The 20,792-nt window shown below is 40.8% G+C and overlaps 1 protein-coding gene across 1 annotated transcript in view; it reads left to right on the top strand.

Moving 5' to 3' along the window:
- Positions 1-20,792, top strand: part of LOC134609157 (cyclin-dependent kinase 6-like) — a 173,930-nt gene that overhangs the window by 86,098 nt on the left and 67,040 nt on the right. The window lies entirely within an intron of this gene.

The following is a 20,792-nucleotide window of genomic DNA, read 5'->3' as shown; positions in this document are numbered from 1 at the left end:
TGCATATATATGTGTCTCACCTTGTTATTCACTAAAGTGAGAATTCAAAGTGAATTTCAAATTGAAAGGAACACTATAGGGTCACGAACACAAACGTGTTAAAAACACCACCTGGCCCTGCCTTACCCTCTTAAATATAGTAAAATCTTACCTTTAATCCAGTCTGCTGCTGCAGGCTCTGCCCCTGAAATGCCTGCTTGGCTGACATCATCAGAAGTGATGATCTGAGCCAACCACAATACTGTCCAATTGGAAAGCATTGGCTTTGCTGAGACTGTCAAGGAGGCAGATCAGTGACAGAAAGCCAAACACAGCCCTGGCCAATCAGCATCTCCTCATAGATATTAATTGAATCAATGTATTTCTATGAGGAATGTTCGGTGTCTTCATGCAGAGAGTGGAGACACTGAATGGCAGTCACACTGTGCAGCACTGCCCCAGGAAGCACCTCTAGCAGCCATCTGAGGGGTGACCAGTGGAAGTATCCATAGGCTGTTATGTAAAAGACAGTGTTTACTGAAAAAAGCCTGAAGGAAATTATTCTACTCACCAGAACAAATTCAAGAAGCTGTAGTTGGTATAATGACAATAGTGTCCCTTTAAGGTTAGATTAGCTGAACTGAAACCATAGCTGACATAGAGAATCTTTCCAGGGTGGCTATTTTGAATTTTGTTTTGAATTTGCACTTTAGTAAATAACCCTGTTTGTGTTTTGTAGACACATAAAATACCAATTGTGTGATCAGGCATCCTTCTCAAGTGTACCCCTTCAAAGACAGTTCATTTTTGCCTCCCAAATCTGCTGTCCCCATGTTTCATGTTTTCTAAGAGCTGTGTGTATGTGGTTTTTTTTTTGTTTGCAAAAATGACATATTTTGTTTCTGTACTAATTTAACCAATAGACGGGACAGTCAATCATAGACAACCTAAAATTGACCACTCATGATCACACCTTCAGTAATATCCCCTAAAATATCGGGGCAGCAACCAGTGCTTATTTACATACCTCTCCTAAAGGGTGTGTATCACAGTCTATATTTAATAATGATGTGTATGTGAAGTCTGAAAAGTAGATTAACCCCTTATAAGGACCAAACTTCTGGAATTAAAGGGACTCATGACATGTCACACATATCATGTGTCCTTAAGGGGTTAAATCCTGGAACTGGTTCCCTATCAATCATTGTTTTAAGCTCTGCACTTTTCTGGGCTTTAACTTTGTTTCTGCGACTCTCATCCAATGCAATGTGTGCCAGGCTGTGCCAGGACTGACCTGGATTGGTTTAATTTTTTTGAAACGTGGCAGTTCCCCTTTAGCACAGCACCCTGGTGTTATCCATTTCTTTGGTTGTAAAAGGGCCATATATTTTATCTGATAATACCCTATTAAATATAATTTTCGACAGAGCTTGTTGCATGCATCCAGTAAAAAAAATGTAATTATTCTGCTGAAAAAACTCCCCCAAAACAGATATAAATGTCAGAATATGATATGTGTCGCCATGTGTTATATATTACTTCTCTGTGAGAGCATTGTCCTCTTTTTAAATTGGACGGGAAATAATTTATAAATCTTTGGATTATAATATCTATGGAGTTTGTGTTTATTGTGATTTATAGTTACCTTTCCGGTGGTGTGATACTGTATCTGTTGTATTAATTGAAGCTGCAGACCTTGACAAGGTCCCAAGTGAACCTCTCATTTTTCTGGTGGGAACCAAAAGTACTTTTAGTGATAACGTTCAGGGGTGTTTTGCTTCATAATCACATTTTTATAGCTGAAGTTTTAAGTTAAATAGTTTTCTTATTTTTTTTCTTCTTCTTTTTTTTTTTTTTTTTTTTTTTAAAGAGCTAGAATGTTTTGCTCCCTTGCTCCCATGTCAATGTATCAGGATTGCAAACCAGTTAAAGTGTCACTGTTGCTGAATTCGCAATGGGGGGGGGGGGGGGAGGGGGCGCAGTGTAGCATGCGTGGCCATCTTTATCTGACAGGTCCTTTTCAGCTGATGTTACTGCTCTAATCTTGCACCTATCGATTCTATCTTTATAAAATACTAATTTTGTTTGGGGGGTTGGAGGGGTTACTGTGCTACTTTAGTGGACTACTATAGGCACCAAAATAGCTTTAGCTTACTGATGTAGTTTTGGTGTATAGATCATGCCATTGCAGTCTCACTGTTCACTTCTCTGCCATTTAGGATTTAAACCACTTTGTTTATAGAGCCCTAGTCACACCTCCGTGCATGGACTTGCACAGCCTTTCTAAACACTTCCTGTAAAGTAAGATCTAATGTTTACACTGCCCTTTCTGCACATTCTTTTTAATTTAGCATTTATTATCATCTGCTCTGTTAATAGCCTTCTAGAAACTGCAGGAGCCACCTGTGTGTGATTAAAGGTACATTTACAGAACAGGAGATACAAACTTGTAAAGTAAGTTAACATCTGATTGAAAAAGGAACCATTTTTTAATGGAGGCTCTTTGAGTCACAGCCAGAGGTGGTGTCACAAGGACAGAAACAAAACTGATTTAATTTCTAAATGGCAGAGAATTGAACAGTGAGACTGCGGGGGCATGTTCTATACACCAAAACTACTTCATTGTGCTAAAGTTGCTTTGGTGTCAATAGTGTCCCTTTAACTGCGGGAAACATCCCATGAAATAAACGTAATATTTGCAGAAATATATACTAGTACAGGAGGATTGAGGTCTGTGGTCTTCCAAGTTTGTGATCGAATTACGGGTTATTCACTAAATTCAAAGTGAATTTTAAATTTAATGCAAAAACAGCTGAATTGGAAGCATTATCTAACTCGGCTATGCTTTAAATTAAGCTATTCTTGGCCTAATATTTTAAATTCACTTGGATTTCTCACTGTAGTGAATAACACTAAACATTAGGTTTGGAAGAAAAATCTGATAGCCATTGGATTGGCTGCCACTTTAAAAAAAAAAAAAAAAAAACTGGTTGCAACAAATTAGCAAGAAAATAAGAATACAAGAAAAATATTAGAAGTTTTGTTTTATCGACCCCCTGCTTGTCAAAGACTTTACCCAGTCTAAAATTGCTGGGTCCTCTTTGGTTTGGTTGTATTGGGCCACATTTTGCCTTTTGCAAATATTTACATTTACTGAATAGCCCTGTGTTTGTACTTGTAATGTTTCCAGTTATGCTGATGCTGATACATTTCATTTCGCATTATTAATGTATATCTTAGACTTAGAGCAAATAGCAAAGTCATTTATTTTCTAAAACAAATGAATGAATGGACACTGTTCACATCACGTACATCAGTGCGCCAGGAATTTTACCTTGTAACTGATTGCTGACAGTTCTGCTCATGACATATAGCTGAAAATACCAGAAGATTTAAAGAGCGTTTTCTGTACGCGGTATCAGTTCTTGTGGGAAAATATGCTCCAGTGACTTATTGGCACCAGTGCTGGAATGTGGCATTTAAAAGCACCTTTTTTACAGTGGGAAAGAATTCGGTGAAGAATAAACATTCTGACGTTACTAAACGGACCACGGTAATCACAGAGCCCAGTAACAAAATTCCTGCTTTTGCCAGTCGGTTTCAAGAGGGATTTAATCCAACAAATGTTCTCTCAAACCCATTTTATATCATGCAAATTAGAAATTACAGAGTTTTAAAGTTTAAAAATGCAATGTAAGTTGAGATGTAATGTGAAATTAAATCTTGTTTATCTCACGATTTGCAATGCATAAAGATATGTGCAAAAATAAAAACAAATCTTTTCAAATACAAAAAGATACTCGCCTTTTGAAGTTCCAGCTTTTGCTGCAAATCTTTCAAGATTTGCAGCTGCTGCAGTGAGCCCAGCCAAGACAAGGAAGAAGTTTTAAAGTTAAGCCTAGAACTCAGTGATCTTCTTTTGCGGTGCTGAACATGTCCCATAAAACTTGGCCAAGTAGAACGTATGGTATGTCCAGTCTAGCTCTAGCAGATAATGCGATGATTGAGATTTTCAGAGGAGGTGGGGACTAGAATGTTGTATACCTGCCTTTTGTAGCATCCATCCATAACATATTTGAGTAAGGGGGTAGCCTTAAAGTTAAAATTATTTTTGCAAATCACTGCAGTTTTAAGTAGTTTAGGGAAAGTCTAAAGGGGACCTCCTTGCACCATAATATATGGTCTCCAGAACGTGAAGATGACATTATTTTCCCCAACGGGGAAAGATATACACACATATCTGGTTTTATGTTCATTTTGAACAGTTGGTATATGGTTTTAGGTATAGTTTAATTTGTTGTTCCTGAAAAAATAAAATTTTACTGATACCTAAAATGCAAATACCATTTGCACCCAACTTTTAAACGCATCTGTTTTCTGTGCCATATAGAGTACCGACATCTTGACGAGTTGCAATCCATTACTATGATTTTTTTCTCTGTGTCAACAACCTTTTATTGTGATCCTGTTTTCGGTTTGTATTTTGTTTGTAACCCATAGAGTTAATCACTAAATGCCGAATGGTAGCAAATTGAAATCCAAGCAGCAAAACTATGTTCATAGCTTATTTGGGCAGACAGAGAGGAAACTATAGCTTTCTGGCACAGAAGAGGTGATTTTTTGCAAATTCCAGCAGCTATAATTGTTTGGAAGCGGACAGAAACTAGGGGACCTTCTTGCACAATTACCATGAGATAATTATTAGTTGTTATGGTGTTTGGAGTGTCCCTTTAAATGCATATTTATATATATTTGTAATGGCACTGATTCAGGCATATTAATGAATATTTTCTGTACTCCCCTTGGGGATTGAGGTGTAAATTCATTACACAACCCTTGCTTATTATCACAGTTCATAACCAGTGGGTTGGCATGTATGGCTTAGACTGCCGAGTTGTGTTGTAAAAAGAGGCTTTCACTGTGGCTACTGTCCTATAAACCACATTTTTCATAGATGTGGAAAATAAGCGGTAGAAGCTGTCACTTACTGCCAGGGAATAAGACCATCTTCCACTCCGTGTTAAGACAGTTGCAGACGGCCAATCCTCTGAGGCCTCCACTTCAGATTCACAGACAACCCAAGTTTACCTTGCGGATGTAAAGGACATCACAGTCTGGTGGCATGTCGGGCTTGGAACATTAAATCTTCTCCAGAATAAAACCCAGCACTGTCATAGATACACCCTGTTTGTTATTAATGTGTGATAGCAACGAACCACAGCAGCCAAGTCCTATACAATACACACAGTATGCATACAATACCGCCATGGCCCGTCAAGTAACCAGGAAATGAGCCACTTAATCCAGTAAAGTGTGAAAATGACATTCTCCATTAAATTGAGAGCCAAATTAAGGTGGTATCCAAACATTATCTGAGGATTATTGTACATCTCAGTGTCGTATCTCTAAATAGTTTTTAAATCTCTGCTTATGTGTCACCACGGGTCCTAGGGCAGAGATTGGAGTTACATATTTACATTAAAAAGATACTTTGTATTGAAGTAACTATACTTAGGATGAAGTCTATGATAACAGAGGTTTAAAGGGACACTATAGTCACCAGAACAACTACAGCCTAATGTAGTTGTTCTGGTGAGTATAATTATTGCCTTCAGGCATTTTCATGCAAACACTGCCTTTTCAAAGAAAAGGCAGTGTGTTTACATTGCCCCTAGGGACACCTCCAAGTGGCCACTTCTCAGATGGCCACTGGAGGTGCTTCCTGGCTTAGTGCTGCACAGTAGGCAGCACTGCCGTTCAGCATCTCCACGCTCTGCTGATTGGCCAAAACAGCGTTGGGACCCACCCTCATCCCGCCTCCTTGACGATTTTAGCCAATCCAATGCTTTCTTTGTGGGAAATAAGGTGAGTTTAAATTCTTTTTAAGGGGGCTAAGGGGGGGCAAGCCACCTAAATGGTGGGTTTAACACTATAGGGTCAGGAATACAGGTTTGTGTCCCTGACCCTATAGTGTTCCCTTAAAAAATAATAATCAACAAATAGCACGTGAATGCTATGCTTTATGCATATATTTCATGTTTTCTTCTTGGTGAGAACATATTATAAATTAATTTCCCTCTCAAGCTGCAGTTGCATGTTGGACTTATACATGAGCTTTGAAGAACTCTGGCCCATTTATCCATACAGAATCACTTTAATTTGGAAACTTTCGAGAGTTTTTGTTTTTCTCTGTGTGGAGCGCATGTCTGTACAACAGCTCAGAGTGTACATGCTGACTCTTATTAGTCCATTCTAAAATGCTGAATGTGTTTTTCCACAGCCATAGTCTCGATGCGTGACCCACTTTCAGTTCAGTTTCAGGCCATAAAAGAACAGCCAGACACTCTTTTCTTTGATTGTGAGAAATACAGTTTGTGTATGTCAACAATTTATGTCTAAGTCAATGATGGCAAGCCACCCAAGTCCTGAAGCTATATAGAGGGTCCAGACCATCTTGCCAAACACTGTTTCCTATTAAGATCAAAAGGTTCTACCTTTGACAGAAGGCTTTTGGTTAAAGCGGCTCTGTCACCTTACGAAAAGATGTGAGTATTTCATAAGGAAAGAATCTTTATGAAGTAGTTACATCGACTGTGTTGGAATTTCCAGCAGCTGAGACAGCAGATGGCAGTGCCCATGGGGTCAGCTCAAAGTACAAATAGCAACCATCCTCAGTACCCCAAGTCCTATACATCCCAAGAAGGGATGTTATCTTAGGTGTTGTTTGCAAAATATGCAAGGACCCCCAAACATGTATTCCTGACACTATAGTGGTTAAATAACAGTCTAGGTGAGTGGTCCCCATTGCCCCCCTTTGGAAAGCTATTTCAATTACCTTTTTTCTAGCGCCGCTCTCGCCATATATATACATATATATATATATATATATGTATATATATATGTCAGTGTGCTTCTGTGTATGTGTGTCTGTGTGTCCGGGTGTGTGTTTTCTTTTTTTTTCATTCTTTATTTTTTCTGTGCAGAGGCAATTACAGGCATTTGTCAAGTGCCACAACAGCACGCATGGATTGGTCATTGGTTTTTCACAGTAGCATTACAAAAAGCTGCACATTTTATTTTATGCAGTTTGGAATAAGCTAAAAATAGCATTGGCATGAATAAAGCTGTTAAACGTTTGGCATATAACATTAAGACAATATTAGGATGACATGTGCTGGACAAGTAGCTGTAGTACAGTGTGAGTGTAGCTGGGGTGGCTGTGGGAGGCGATAGCTGTCGGCTTGGACATAAGTAACACAGTTTAGTCTTGAGATGTAATGTTTCGATGTGGATAAGCTAGCCATAAAGATTTCTATGCTGGTATGAGTGGTGCCGTGTTGTGTGGTAGGCGGTTTTTGTTCCGTGAAGCTTTGGTATGGTGTGGTCCTCACTGTGTTACAGTATAATAAGCTGGTGGCTCTCGTGGTCTGTCTATGTGGTGCCAGGCTATAGCAGGTAAGTTAATGCCCCCATTAGCTGTTGTTTAAAGATCCCCTGTTATCCGGGGGGGCAGGGGGGGAGTTCAAATGGGCTTTACATAAGTGGCTATAAAGTGCCCTTGGTTGCAGGTACTAGTGTGGGTTCTGCAATAAAATTTCAACAATAATATTTCAACATTTATACTTTTTAACTGGTTCATGAGTTCAGGGGGTGCAGCGAGTAATGCTGCTAAAGTACACTGGTCAGGATACCGGGTGGCTTCAGGGCTGCCTCAGGTTTTGGTTGCCGCGGTGATTGCTGTCTAGGCTCTTCTAGGGACAAATGGGACCGCTGTTGCGGGGTTCCAAGTGGAGCTGTGTGCCAACGTGGTTCTGGTCTTCGAGGGGGGATGAGCGATTGGGGGAACTCCCAGTGTCGGTAGAAGTTAATTTGCCTCTTGTAAGTCCCGGATGGTAGAGGCCGCATTCCCGTGGTGAATCAACAGTGTGCGCAAACCTCTCCAATGGTAGGTGGTTTTATGTTGGCGTAGGAGGGCTGTAAAGGGCTGGAGTGTGCGTCTCCAAGCCAGGGTGGACCCCGACAGGTTCGCGTAAAAAGACAGCTGCATATTTTCAAATGAATATGGTGATTCGTTCCGCGTGGCCTGCATTACCGCCATCTTGTCCCTGTGATTTTGGAAGCAAACCAGAAGGTCTCGTGGGGCCGTTGGTGGAGCCTTAGTTGCTCGTGGTAGGCGAAACAGATTTTCTATGGGTACCTGTCTAGCTTGCTTGGGAGGTAAGAGTGACTGTAGTAGTCTCCGCAATGTGTGTGTGAGCTCGGTCTGTGGTATCTCCTCTCCTATGCCTCGGATTTTGATGTTCCGGCTGCAACTCCGATCCTCTAAGATTGCTGTGCGCTGCTCGTAGGTAAAATGCTGTAGTTTGATCTCCTGGACCGCTTGTTGTAGGAGTTGCATGTGTTGTTTGGTGCACTGGGAGTCAGCCTCTAGTGTGCCCAGACGGCCCGTTAGGCCCTGTAGGTCCTTGCGCAGTTGGGCCATGGCCTGTATTGTTAGTCGGAGCTCTGCTAGGAGGTCTTTCATGACCGTAGCGGTCACCGGTGAGGAGTCTGGTTTCGGGGGTGACTTGAGGGGTGGTATTTCCACGTGTGGATGCTCCATCTCCGCCTCTGTGGTGAAGTCATCGGAGACATCCGAGCTGTAGTCGTTGTAGGCGGCCATGTTGGAGTCTTGGGCGCTAAGCGTTTGCTTCCACATGTCGCCGATGCTGTGATGTCGGGCTTAGACTTTTTATTTTTGCGGCCTATATCGTTGGTGGTTGCCCGCGGGTCGGTTTGTTGCCGGTTTCGTTGGGCTGGGTTTGTGTTAGCTGCTCCAAAGTGCTCTTTTGCTGCGGAGCTCGCTTGGCGTGCGGCCATTCAGGTCGGTTGCTTGCCTCCTCCTCCCCCCCCCCCCTGCCTGGGTGTGTGTTTTTATGTCGGTGTGTGTATCTGTGTCATGGTGTGGCGTGTATCAATGTCTGTGTGTGTTAGGGTGTATGTGTCAGTGTCTATATAAATTTGTGTGTATGTGTCGGTGTATGTATGTATGTATGTTTGTGGTAGTGTATGTGCATACATCCAAGCAGTCAAACACCAGCACAACATACAAGCACACTCCTGCAATCTAACACAAATATTACATACACACACCCCTGTATTAAAACTAAAAAAAAATAATAAAAACACACACCTTCACTCAAATACTTGACACAAATGTACATCCATATTTAAAAGTGAACATTACATTCAGACACACCCCTGCAATCAAACGCAAACATTACATACAAACACACCCCTGTATTAAAACACAATAAATGTATACAAGCACCCCTTCAAACACCAACACTGTACATTACACTATAGTGCCAGTAAATGCCCCAGCGCTGTTATACAACCTAGAAATGTTGACTTGGGGTGCCTTCGAAAAATACTGATGTATTAAGGGTGCCTTGAACCTAAAAGGTTTGGGAACCACTGGTTTAGAGAATAAACCTCTTCATGTTTTATTGTTCTCCAAACTGTTCGCCACTATAATTCACTGGTTTATAAAAAATAAAAAAAAATCAACATGGGGCCCATTATATAACTAAATGAATATGGAAAACACTTTTATTAGCGTTTTCTCAGTGTAAGAGGGGTCTCCACTGTGCTGGGTATGCATTGATCCTTTAGTAACCATTTTTATACTAAAACAGTATAGGGGACCCAGTTTGTGGTTCAGACGAACCTATACACAGCTGTAAGTGTTTTTTAGCAAAATCCCCACTTGGAGATGGAGCTGGTGTTTCTCTGACTATAGTTTTATGGAAGTATGCTGGTAATGTAAATGGATTCTTGTAGAAATCTGTTTCACATCCATACATTGTAGCCCTGAAGTATTTTTTTTCTGTAAGTTTGCAATCAACTATGCATAGCACCAAGAGGTTCAGATTTCCTGCATCCCACCATGGCCAAGCTATCTTTTGTAATCTGCTCCTGCTGAATGGAACATTGTATTCGATTTCTAGGTTAAATTCCTCAGATTTTCTGACTTTCCCACATTTGACCTGGCCTGGCTTGTTTTTGGCACAGTGCTTTGAAGCGGTCCTACGCAGGAACCTCACTCATGGGTATTCGCTCTTTGAAAACCACACCAGAACATTAAATAAAACCAACCCACAGATACATGTTTATGGATGATGATGATGGGACTTGGCTTTTATTGTTGTTTTTTTATACATATATTTATTATACATGATATGCCTATTATTTCAAGGAGCAGATAACATTTTTTTTTAATGTTTTTCAAACACCGTACTTCACAGATGGTGACGCCATCTACTTGGTTAATAATTCGATTACCAGGAATAATTCGCAGATTACCTCAGTGCAGTGTGGGGATGCTAAACTGGCACAAAATGGAACATGTATCTTGCTCTGTCTGAGATTAGTGGGAGTTACACAGTCTATCACCATCCACCACCATTTTAAAAGCGGTTGCTAAATTTGCTGCCGCTTGGGACTGTTACTTCCACTAATCTCAGCTCGTGTGCCGGAGCCCCAGAAACAGTACAGAGCAGCAGGGAGCTGGGAATCAGTGTGCACAGAGCCTTATCCCAGCAGCACCCCACTGGACTCCAGGGATGAGTCAAGGTAAGAACAGGGAGCCTGGGTGTTAAAATAACTTTTTTTTAATTTATTTTTTATTGAAATAAAATTAAGTGTGTGTGTATGGATGTTATTGTGTGTGTGCGTGTGTATATATGTGTATATGTATATATATAAATGTGTGTGAGTATTGTTTTTTGTGAACCATGTTAATACCTAAGAAAATTAAAAGTTCCTTGCGCACTATCCTAAATCCCTATACACAATTAAATAACTGGAGGTTTTTAGTATCACTCCAATAGCCATTAAAGTGTAAGCTCACCATTTTCACCAAACTGGATGAGATGTTCCTTTGGTATACTACTGGTACCTGTCACAGCCCCACTTCTTGCTTATTATAAATGACCTACTAGGTTTTGTAAGTTTTAGTTCTGTTTTGTTTGTTACGTTGAGGAAAATATAATAGTGTGAATGTAACTGATTGAACATCACTATTGCAATTAGCTGCTGTAACAGCTGTGGCTATTAATCGTGTCACATTTGTTGTATATTACATTGACTGACTTTAGTGCTGACTAAAGACGAAAGATTTCAAATAAGCACAGAATTCACATTAGACAGTCTGGAACTCTTGGTCCAGGCTGGCTAATGACGTCCAATGACCCTACCGAAGGTGGAGTTGCAAATTCATAGAGAAATGCTGCAAATAGCACAGACTATACAGACTTCAGGCACCATGACCACTTCAGACGACTGTAGTGGTTATAGTGCTTGGAGTAACCATTTATTTTTGTAATTTCCTGGTCAGTTCCCAACAATTCACAGCTTATTGACTAACCCTGAGGGGCATTAGGGGAGAGCAGAAGAACCCTCCTATAGAAGGTTCTCTCCGTTAAGGCAACCAGAGGGCATGTGCAATAGTTTTTGAGATGTTCCTCTAGCAAGCACAATAGCTGGAAAGATATTGTAACAGAGTCACAGATATTAGATGATTCTGTGCTGATGTAATGAAACCATGGGGTTAGCAATATAGTGGCCCCCCAATAACAGTACAATTTTGTTCACATAATATTAATTTGTATGCTTATTTTTTCATTGCAGCTAGTCCGCCGAAACAAGACTAATTCACGATATAGTAACGATCGGTAATTGACCAGGGAACTGCATGTTTAAGGTTTAAATAACTGAGCTTTAAAAGTTGGAGAATGTATTGAATTCTACTATCTGACCTAAAATCCCCATTTAATGAATTACGCTGTAAGATATGCAGACAATTAGCAGCTAATCTGATTTAAACACCTGGGAGAAGGCGAATGGGGGGCGGGGGGGATTCATATATGTAAACTGCTTCATAAACTGATAACAATATAGACCTATACCTGTGTCCAAACTGAGCTGAGTTAATCTTACAAATTGAAAGTATTTTCTGTAATAAGAACATGATTCTTTAAATAAATAGTTAACAAAGAACTTCCAATCAAATTGAATCTTAAATACAGGAATAACATATGTGTCATCATAGTGAAAGTTTTACTGACCAGCTTTTTTTCTGAATTACATCTCTAAATTTGTCTCCTAACTTCCTATAACATATGGCATCACAAAGTCTTGTTCATGTTAGCGTGTGATCCATTCATCCATATTTGTGTGTCTAGAATAGGGATTTACAGGCACCACTCGCAAAATAGGGTTTCAATAAAAAGAAATATTCTTGTGGTTAGGGGAGGTGTGGAATTACACAGCAGACACTATTCATTTCTGTTCTTACAGAAGATGTTAGTCATATATCTCACTATTTATCAAAAACAGGGCTGGCCTCAAAGGAGATCCATCTTCTGTCCCCGATTTGGACTACATAAGTGAAAGATGTACTTACGAGAAACAGAAAACACCTCCTCAGTGTGTACCAGAAGTTTACTGCCAATATCACATTGTTTGCTGTTTGGGCATTGCAGCCACAATTCTTACTGGCAACAAAGTCACAATATTGTCTGCAGTTTACTGTTACTGTTATATACAGTATCTCACAAAAGTGAGTACACCCGTCACATTTTTGTAAATATTTTATTATATCTTTTCCGTGACAACACTCAAGAAATGACACTCTGCTACAATGTAAAGTAGTAAGTGTACAGCCTGTATAACGGTGTAAAGTTGGTGTCCCCTCAAAATAACTCAACACATCCATTTATGTCTAAACCGTTGGCAACAAAAGTGAGTACACCCCTAAGTGGAAATGTCCAAATTGGGCCCAAAGTGTCAATATTTTGTGTGGCCACCATTATTTTCCAGCACTGCCTTAACCCTCACGGGCACGGAGTTCACTAGAGCTTCACAGGTTGCCACTGGAGTCCTCTTACACTCCTCCATGATGACATCACGGAGCTGGTGGATGTTACAGACCTTGTGCTTCCCTACCTTCCTATTGAGGATGCCCCACAGATGCTCAGTAGGTCTGGAGACATGCTTGGCCAGTCCATCACCTTTACCTTCAGCTTCTCTAGCAAGGCAGTGGTTGTCTTTGAGGTGTGTCTGGGGTCGTTATCATGTTGGAATTGTGGCCCAATCTCCAAAGGGAGGGGATCATGCTCTGCTTCGGTATGTCACAGTACATGTTGGCATTCATGGTTCCCTCAATGAACTGTAGCTCCCCAGTGCCGGCAGCACTCATGCAGGCCCAGACCATGACACTCCCACCACCATGCCTGTTCTGAATGGAACCTGTCCTGTGAAACCACTGTATGGTCTTGCCCACCGTGATGCAACTGAGTTTCAGGGTCTTGGCAATCTTTTTATAGCCTAGTTCATCTTTATGTAGAGCAAAAATTATTATTTTCAGATCAGTGTTTTTTTTTTTTCTTGCTAGCATTAAAGTGGCTCTGTCACCTTCTGAGACCTGCGATTTTTCTCTTATTAGCACTGATGCAATTGATAATGCATGACAAACATTCTGGAGCAATGGTTTAGTAAACCTTATACAGATGCTGAGCATGCTCTATATATGTCATAACAGCAGTACAGTGGCCTTATAAACAATATTTCTTTTTTTCCCCATAAAATCTAACTGTATACATTTTTATTGTTATTTCCTATTTCAGCTGCCAAGAAAACATAATATATTTTCCAATTTAAAAAAAAAAAAAAAAAAAACTTTTTGTGAAATAATTGTTGACCGCAGCTGGGAGGGAGCCAAGAAAATAAAGCGACAGATAAGGAAAAAAAAATGGCATTTAAACATTAAAGCTTTGAGAGAGTTGGCAAGAAAAAAAAAAAAAAATTACAGCATATATCTGGAATTTTCCAACTAATGATGTACGGATGTGGTAGTGCTGGGGAAAAAGAGCCAAACTGAGCTGGCTTTGTTCAGCGAAAGAGGCCCCTCTAACATTCCATTTAGCTGTACATATTTTGGCTTCGCTTGTACAGTCTTAACGATATGCTGTACATAAAACAGTTCTGTTGTCACTAAATGTATAGGATTTCACAGCAACAATTGTTTTATGCATTTTACATTATCAATTTTTTTGATAATGACTGCAAAAGCGGGCCTAGCGCATACAGCGAAGAAGGGAGTTCGTTACACAGTTGCATGTTGACAAAATGTATACAATGTTTGCTTAATGGGGAAACCATAAGACAAGAGGAGTAATGTGAAAATAAATATCAAACAGTCCAGTAAGGGTATACCTCCCTAGTGTCCCTCTATAATGAGATCAGTCCCTTCATAGAGCAACATAGAATGTGACAGCAGATAAGAACCATTCGGCCAATCTTGTCTGCCCAATATTTTCCAAATAGTATTTACTGCGTCTTATTTTTTCTAAACTCATGTATTTCTTTTCTGACTTTTGAGACGTTCGTGTGTAAACAAGTGTAAAACAGCTCCATAACAATAAAGCACTATAAAATATCTTCATAAATAATCTGTAAGTAAATGGACCCATCTAATAGCCTTTTAAATTGGCAGTAGGCCATACATATCATACATGTCTGCTAGATAATTGTACCTATACCTTCCACGCGCCTACTGGATATCAGACATATAGATTGGCAAATTTTTGAAAAATATTAATGTTGTTTCCCTAATTTCCGTTTCCATCTCAGGGCGCAAGCTGCCACCAGTAAAAATTTATGTATGAGTTTCCCAGATAGGAACATAAACGGAAAATACTTTGTTCAAGGAGCGTGAGACTAGCTTCAAACATTTGTCAATCCATACATTTTCTAGTACAGTGTTTGGTTAATTGTATAGCGATCTTTGCTATAAGCAAGTTTCTGTAAGGAGATATTTCACTCACATAAAGTGCAAGACCATAGCTGCTCATCCTACGTTTTGTAGGATTCTAATTGCATGTTTTATTGACGAACCCGTGCATGCACACTGATATGACATGTGCATGGCAGGCAACGAATTAGTTGTGATAGCCTCACCAGTTCCCATATGATGTGCAGGGAAGTAAAACCAGAGTAACACTTAAATTCTGTCTCTGCATTAAATTCACAAAGTATTGGTAGGACACAACCAAATACATTTGTAAGTGTTAAATAAATGGTATAAAGATCTGCCTATTTTCTTAATTTGTGTGTTTTATAGCGTAGCATGTATAGCAACAGGAACAAAGACGAAGGCTTGAATAATGTCAAAGTATCCTAAACCCTGTATGTGGGTTTTTAGAGGTTTTTTAAAGTCCTAGTCGAGGGTTCCCCTTTATTTGTTGGCATGTTATATACAATGCTTTTGGGATGACAGTAGTTCTCTTTAGTCCTTCGTAGCAGTTAGATCATTCAGAGAGTACTGTTTGGCCTGTTTAGTTTAGAAAAGTCCTGGTTTGCAGATGTCTAAAGAGAAAAAAAAAACAAGTATGTTAGAAATGTTAGTAGGAAGCATATGGCGTCTGATAAAAATCAACAATATTGTGTTTTGTGTTAAATAAAGAATCATCATTAGAGCACCCTCTGGCTTCCGGCCCGTATGTATTCACAGGGAGATCTAGAGAAAAAGAGAAAAAATGTTTGCATTAATACCGGGAATAAAAACTTTTGTTGTTTGATGTATTCTGTTATGAGGTCTTAAAGGGACATTACACATAATTGTAGTGCTAATAATGCCGATTTGTCTTGTGGTGTAGTACCCCCAGTTTTTGTAACAGTTTTTCAAGTGGACAAAAAAAAAAAACAAGACCCTCTTTACATTCAAAGCCTGGTCCCTTAACTGTCCCTCAGATAATTTGGGTTTAACTTTTATATCAACCGCAATAAACTATCCAGCATTTCAATGAATTGATAGGCCATCAGGGTTATTCAAGTGAGAATTCAAGGTGATTTCCAAGTTTAAGGTCAAAATAGCCAAAAACTACTCTAGCCTTAAATGTGAAATTCACTTTGAATTCTCTATTAAATAACCGTATATGAGTCCCTAGGGTGTGAGATTATCTAAATTGAGGCATCCTTTAACTATTTATAACAGCTCTCATATGTTATCTATTTTACCTGATCTTATATACGAGGGACTGCCTGCGGATGCTTGAGGAATATGTCACGATGATTGCAACTAATAAACTATAATTAGAACAATAAACAATGTGGTTACAACGTTAGTGAGTCATTCTTTGATCTAAAGACCTGATACATTCTTACCCGTTGTGCATTGTTCCTTCGTAGTGGCAACCCAGACCAACACTGCTTATTCATTTTCTTTTTGGGGTATACTTTAGCCAATTTGAGGCTTTTCCTAATCTCCCCAGAGCAAGCAGGTACAACACCGACTGGAACCAGAGTGTGTCAGCCTCTTTGGCAAGCCCTACTCAGGGCTGCGTATGAGCAGAGGCCTTCTGAAATCCTCTGCCCATAGGCCCAGTGCCTTGAATGTAGTTTGTGCAGTGTGAGTGTGTCCTTTTCACCAGAAGCCTATCTGGGACATCAGAGCAGGACCCTGAAATGGGGACTGTCCCGCCTAACCTAGGTCTACAGGGAGCTATTTATTATATTCTTCCTCACTGTCCACAGAGACAGTTAAAGGAACAATCCGAGCACGTTATGTGCAATTTTATAGGTTGTTATGCTAAGTGGGTTTTCATTTTATCATTATTATTTTTTATGTTGTTTGTACTATCTGCACCTGTTCTAGAACATTTACCAATTAATTTACTTTATTTTTCCACAAATAATATATCTCAGGGTTGCAACAAAACCTTTAGTAAATGACAGATAGTATGCTTTCTATAACCTCCACTGTAGCTATTATGAATAAAATTGGACTTGTTTCATATATTTTTGTACAGTTCCTTTATAGAAACCCATTGAGCTGAGACTCAGACCTTTAAAGTCTGTTGGTTTATCATTACATCTCAGCCATTCTCATGATTTGTCCTTGAATGAAAGGGAATCTCTACGTCCCCAAAACATCTTATTTTTAATGCATATACCGTATTTATCGGCGTATAACACGCACTTTTTTCCCCTTAAAATAGGGGAAAAAAATTGTGGGTGCGTGTTATACGCCGATATCCCATAATTACTTACCTGTCCTGAAGCGTGGGCCGGCTTTACAGCGCGCACCGCGGTACAGGAACTTTAATTTAATAGTGGAATTACATTACAGGAACTTTAATTTAATAAAGGAATAGTGCACACTTCCTTTCAGTCCCGCCGGAAACCGGAACCTTAAATTAAAGTTCCTGTACCGCGGTGCGCGCTGTGAAGCCGGCCCACGCTTCAGGACAGGTAAGTAATTATGGGAGGGGGAGGAAAGTACACTATGGGAGGGGAGGGGAGGGGGAGGAAAGTACACTATGGGAGGGGAGGGGAGGGGGAGGAAAGTACACTATGGGAGGGGAGGGGGAGGAAAGTACACTATGGGAGGGGAGGGGGAGGAAAGTACACTATGGGAGGGGAGGGGGAGGAAAGTACACTATGGGAGGGGAGGGGGAGGAAAGTACACTATGGGAGGGGAGGGGGAGGAAAGTACACTATGGGAGGGGAGGGGGAGGAAAGTACACTATGGGAGGGGAGGGGGAGGAAAGTACACTATGGGAGGGGAGGGGGAGGAAAGTACACTATGGGAGGGGAGGGGGAGGAAAGTACACTATGGGAGGGGAGGGGGAGGAAAGTACACTATGGGAGGGGAGGGGGAGGAAAGTACACTATGGGAGGGGAGGGGGAGGAAAGTACACTATGGGAGGGGAGGGGGGGAGTACACTATGGGAGGGGGGGGGAGTACACTATGGGAGGGGAGGGAGGGGGAAAGTACACTATGGGAGGGGAGGGAGGGGGAGAATACTATGGGAGGGGAGGGAGGGGGAGAATACTATGGGAGGGGAGGGAGGGGGAGAATACTATGGGAGGGGAGGGAGGGGGAGAATACTATGGGAGGGGAGGGGGGGAGAATACTATGGGAGGGGAGGGGGGAGAATACTATGGGAGGGGAGGGGGGGAGAATACTATGGGAGGGGAGGGGGGGAGAATACTATGGGAGGGGAGGGGGGGGAGAATGGGATGAGGGGGGAATACTATGGGATGAGGGGGGGGGGAATACTATGGCATGAGGGGGGAAATTTCCTGGAATTTCTTTCTAAAAATGAGGTGCGTGTTATACGCCTGTGCGTGTTATACGCCGATAAATACGGTAATTGATTTTTCCACAATATATCTGCATTTACTAAATTTTTTACAATTTTTTCCTAAGCGTTGAAAACATTCACTATTTGCAGTACTGGCTTCTGTGGCTATTTATGATCCACCTCCTTTTTGCTCAGCACTTATTTGTTAGAACTCTGTTTTATCCAATGAAATACTCAAATAATTGCATTAAAGGAACACTATAGTCACCTAAATTACTTTAGCTAAATAAAGCAGTTTTAGTGTATAGATCAATCCCCTGCAATTTCACTGCTCAATTCACTGTCATTTAGGAGTTAAATCACTTTGTTTCTGTTTATGCAGCCCCAGCCGCACCTCCCCTGGCTATGATTGACAGAGCCTGCATGAAAAAAAAAACTGGTTTCACTTTCAAACAGATGTAATTTACCTTAAATAATTGGATCTCAATCTCTAAATGGAACTTTAATCACATACAGGAGGCTCTCGCAGGGTCTAGCAAGCTTTTAACATAGCAGGGGATAAGAAAATCTTAATTAAACAGAACTTGCAATAAAGAAAGCCTAAATAGGGCTCTCTTTACAGGAAGTGTTTATGGAAGGCTGTGCAAGTCACATGCAGGGAGGTGTGACTGGGGTTCATAAACAAAGGGATTTAACTCCTAAATGACAGAGGATTGAGCAGTGAGGCTGCAGGGGCATGTTCTATACACCAAAACTGCTTCATTAAGCTAAAGTTGTTCACGTGACTATAGTGTCCCTTTAAGAACAAATCTCCAATCCAAAGCTGATCAGAGAAATGGGTGTTTTTATTAAGATTGTATTATGCCTATAAAAAAAAAATCATACTTTATGGTTGTATTAGTTCAAGTGGTGCGTTTAGGGTTGTATTAGTCCACTGTCATCCTTTTTAGTTTTTGTTATGCCTCTTGTATCGCAAAGCGGCACTGTCATGCCGAACTTACCTTTCTCAAGTTGATTCCTCTTCTCTGCCTCTGTCAGGATCTGTTCTTCATTTCTTCCTGTCTGCTCCAGTTTTCTTTAAAACATAAGACAAAGTAGGGAGACTATTTTGTCTTATGGAGGTTTCCTACACCTGACTATCTCTGACTAGCGGAGGAGCAAAGTGTGCTTCATTTCCGTGGTCAGAGCGATTTCCCACAATTCTAACCTTTCCTCCATGTTCTCGCGATGCTTCCTTTCACTATTCCCGAACGTCCTCTCATTTTAGACAGAACGCCGGAAAAAATACAGAATTTCGTCCCCACAGAATGAGAACAGTTTCTCCATTAGTGTTACGACGTGATTCAGGAATTTGTTTGGTCCATCCTCTCCCCCATTGTCATTCAGGTCCCCCACCCGCCTCTCATGGGTGGGGGCCAGGGGGAGGACAATTGGGCCCCACCCCCCATTCATGGGTGGGGCCGGGGGGAGATCAATAGGTTCCTCCCCTCCCCCATTTTAGTTTAGTGCCCCCACCCGCCGCTTATTAGTTGCATAGGCCCTCGTGGGGCTTGGAGGGGACACAATGCTAGTTAATAGATGCCCTAACATGTGGCTATTTGTTAGAGTGGGGGGGGGGGGACACCTTATTTATTTATTTTAAATTTAGGGCCCCCACCCGCCGCTTATTAGTTGCATAGCCCCCTCGTGGGCCTTGGAGGGGACACAATGCTAGTTAATAGATGCCCTAACATGTGGCCATTTGTTAGAGTGTGGGAAGGGGGGGGAACCTTATTTATTTATTTATTTTTATCTCCCTTATGCTATTATGGGTGTGATTTTGACCCCCATAGAGGGAGGGAGGACATGGGGGGGCTTAGGAAGTGGTGCACTCCTCCCTGTCGCTTCTATCTTTACATATTAGAAGGAGGGAACTGCGCGCCGTTAGCTCCCTCCTTGTAATAAACCGAACGAACAAAGAGGTCTTCATTCATTCATCTGAAATTTCAATTCATTTATTCGTCTTTCTGAAGAATGAATGATTAGATGAAATTCCTGTTCGAATGCCCAAGTGTTTAACTAAGCATGCACCGGAATTTCACAGGGTTATCCAGTGTGGGCAAATTACGTGTCCCACAGGGCCTTCATCTACCCACACAAAGATGGTGGCGCCCCGGACCTAGGTCCGGGCACGTAATAAAGATGAAAAAATAGGTAATATGGGGGGCTTAGGGGACAATTAGATGTAGTGGAATCGGGAGGGGGGCTATGAAAAAACTGGATTCAGCCATGACAGTGCCGCTTTAATGATTATATTCCTCCCATTCCTCCCACTTCTCTTTCATTATATTTTCTTTTCTTAGTTGTGCTGGATCTCAATATTTGGGTGCCTCCATTTGGTTTTCATTTGTCCATGATGTGTGTAGTTTGCCCCCTCTCTGGGATTCTTTTGACTGATGGATTGTGGTTAAATAGATTTACTATTTGTAATTAAAATGGAAAAAGATCACACTTCACATGAAAGAAACTAATGTTAATTTAAAAATAAATAAAAGCAGTACATATAGAGGAGGGACAACATGGAATTAATTTAAAAGCAAATCCAGCAAAGTGACAGTGCAGCTTTAAATATTAATTTGTATGTGTCTATTAAAATTTTGATTTCCTGTGTAAAGCTGTTGTAGACTAAAATTCTTATCAGGCTCG

The sequence above is a fragment of the Pelobates fuscus genome, chromosome 4, assembly GCF_036172605.1.
Source record: "Pelobates fuscus isolate aPelFus1 chromosome 4, aPelFus1.pri, whole genome shotgun sequence".
Lineage (NCBI taxonomy): Eukaryota > Metazoa > Chordata > Amphibia > Anura > Pelobatidae > Pelobates > Pelobates fuscus.
The sequence above is the reverse complement of the archived record's forward strand: the minus strand, read 5'-3'. Positions and strand labels throughout refer to the sequence as shown.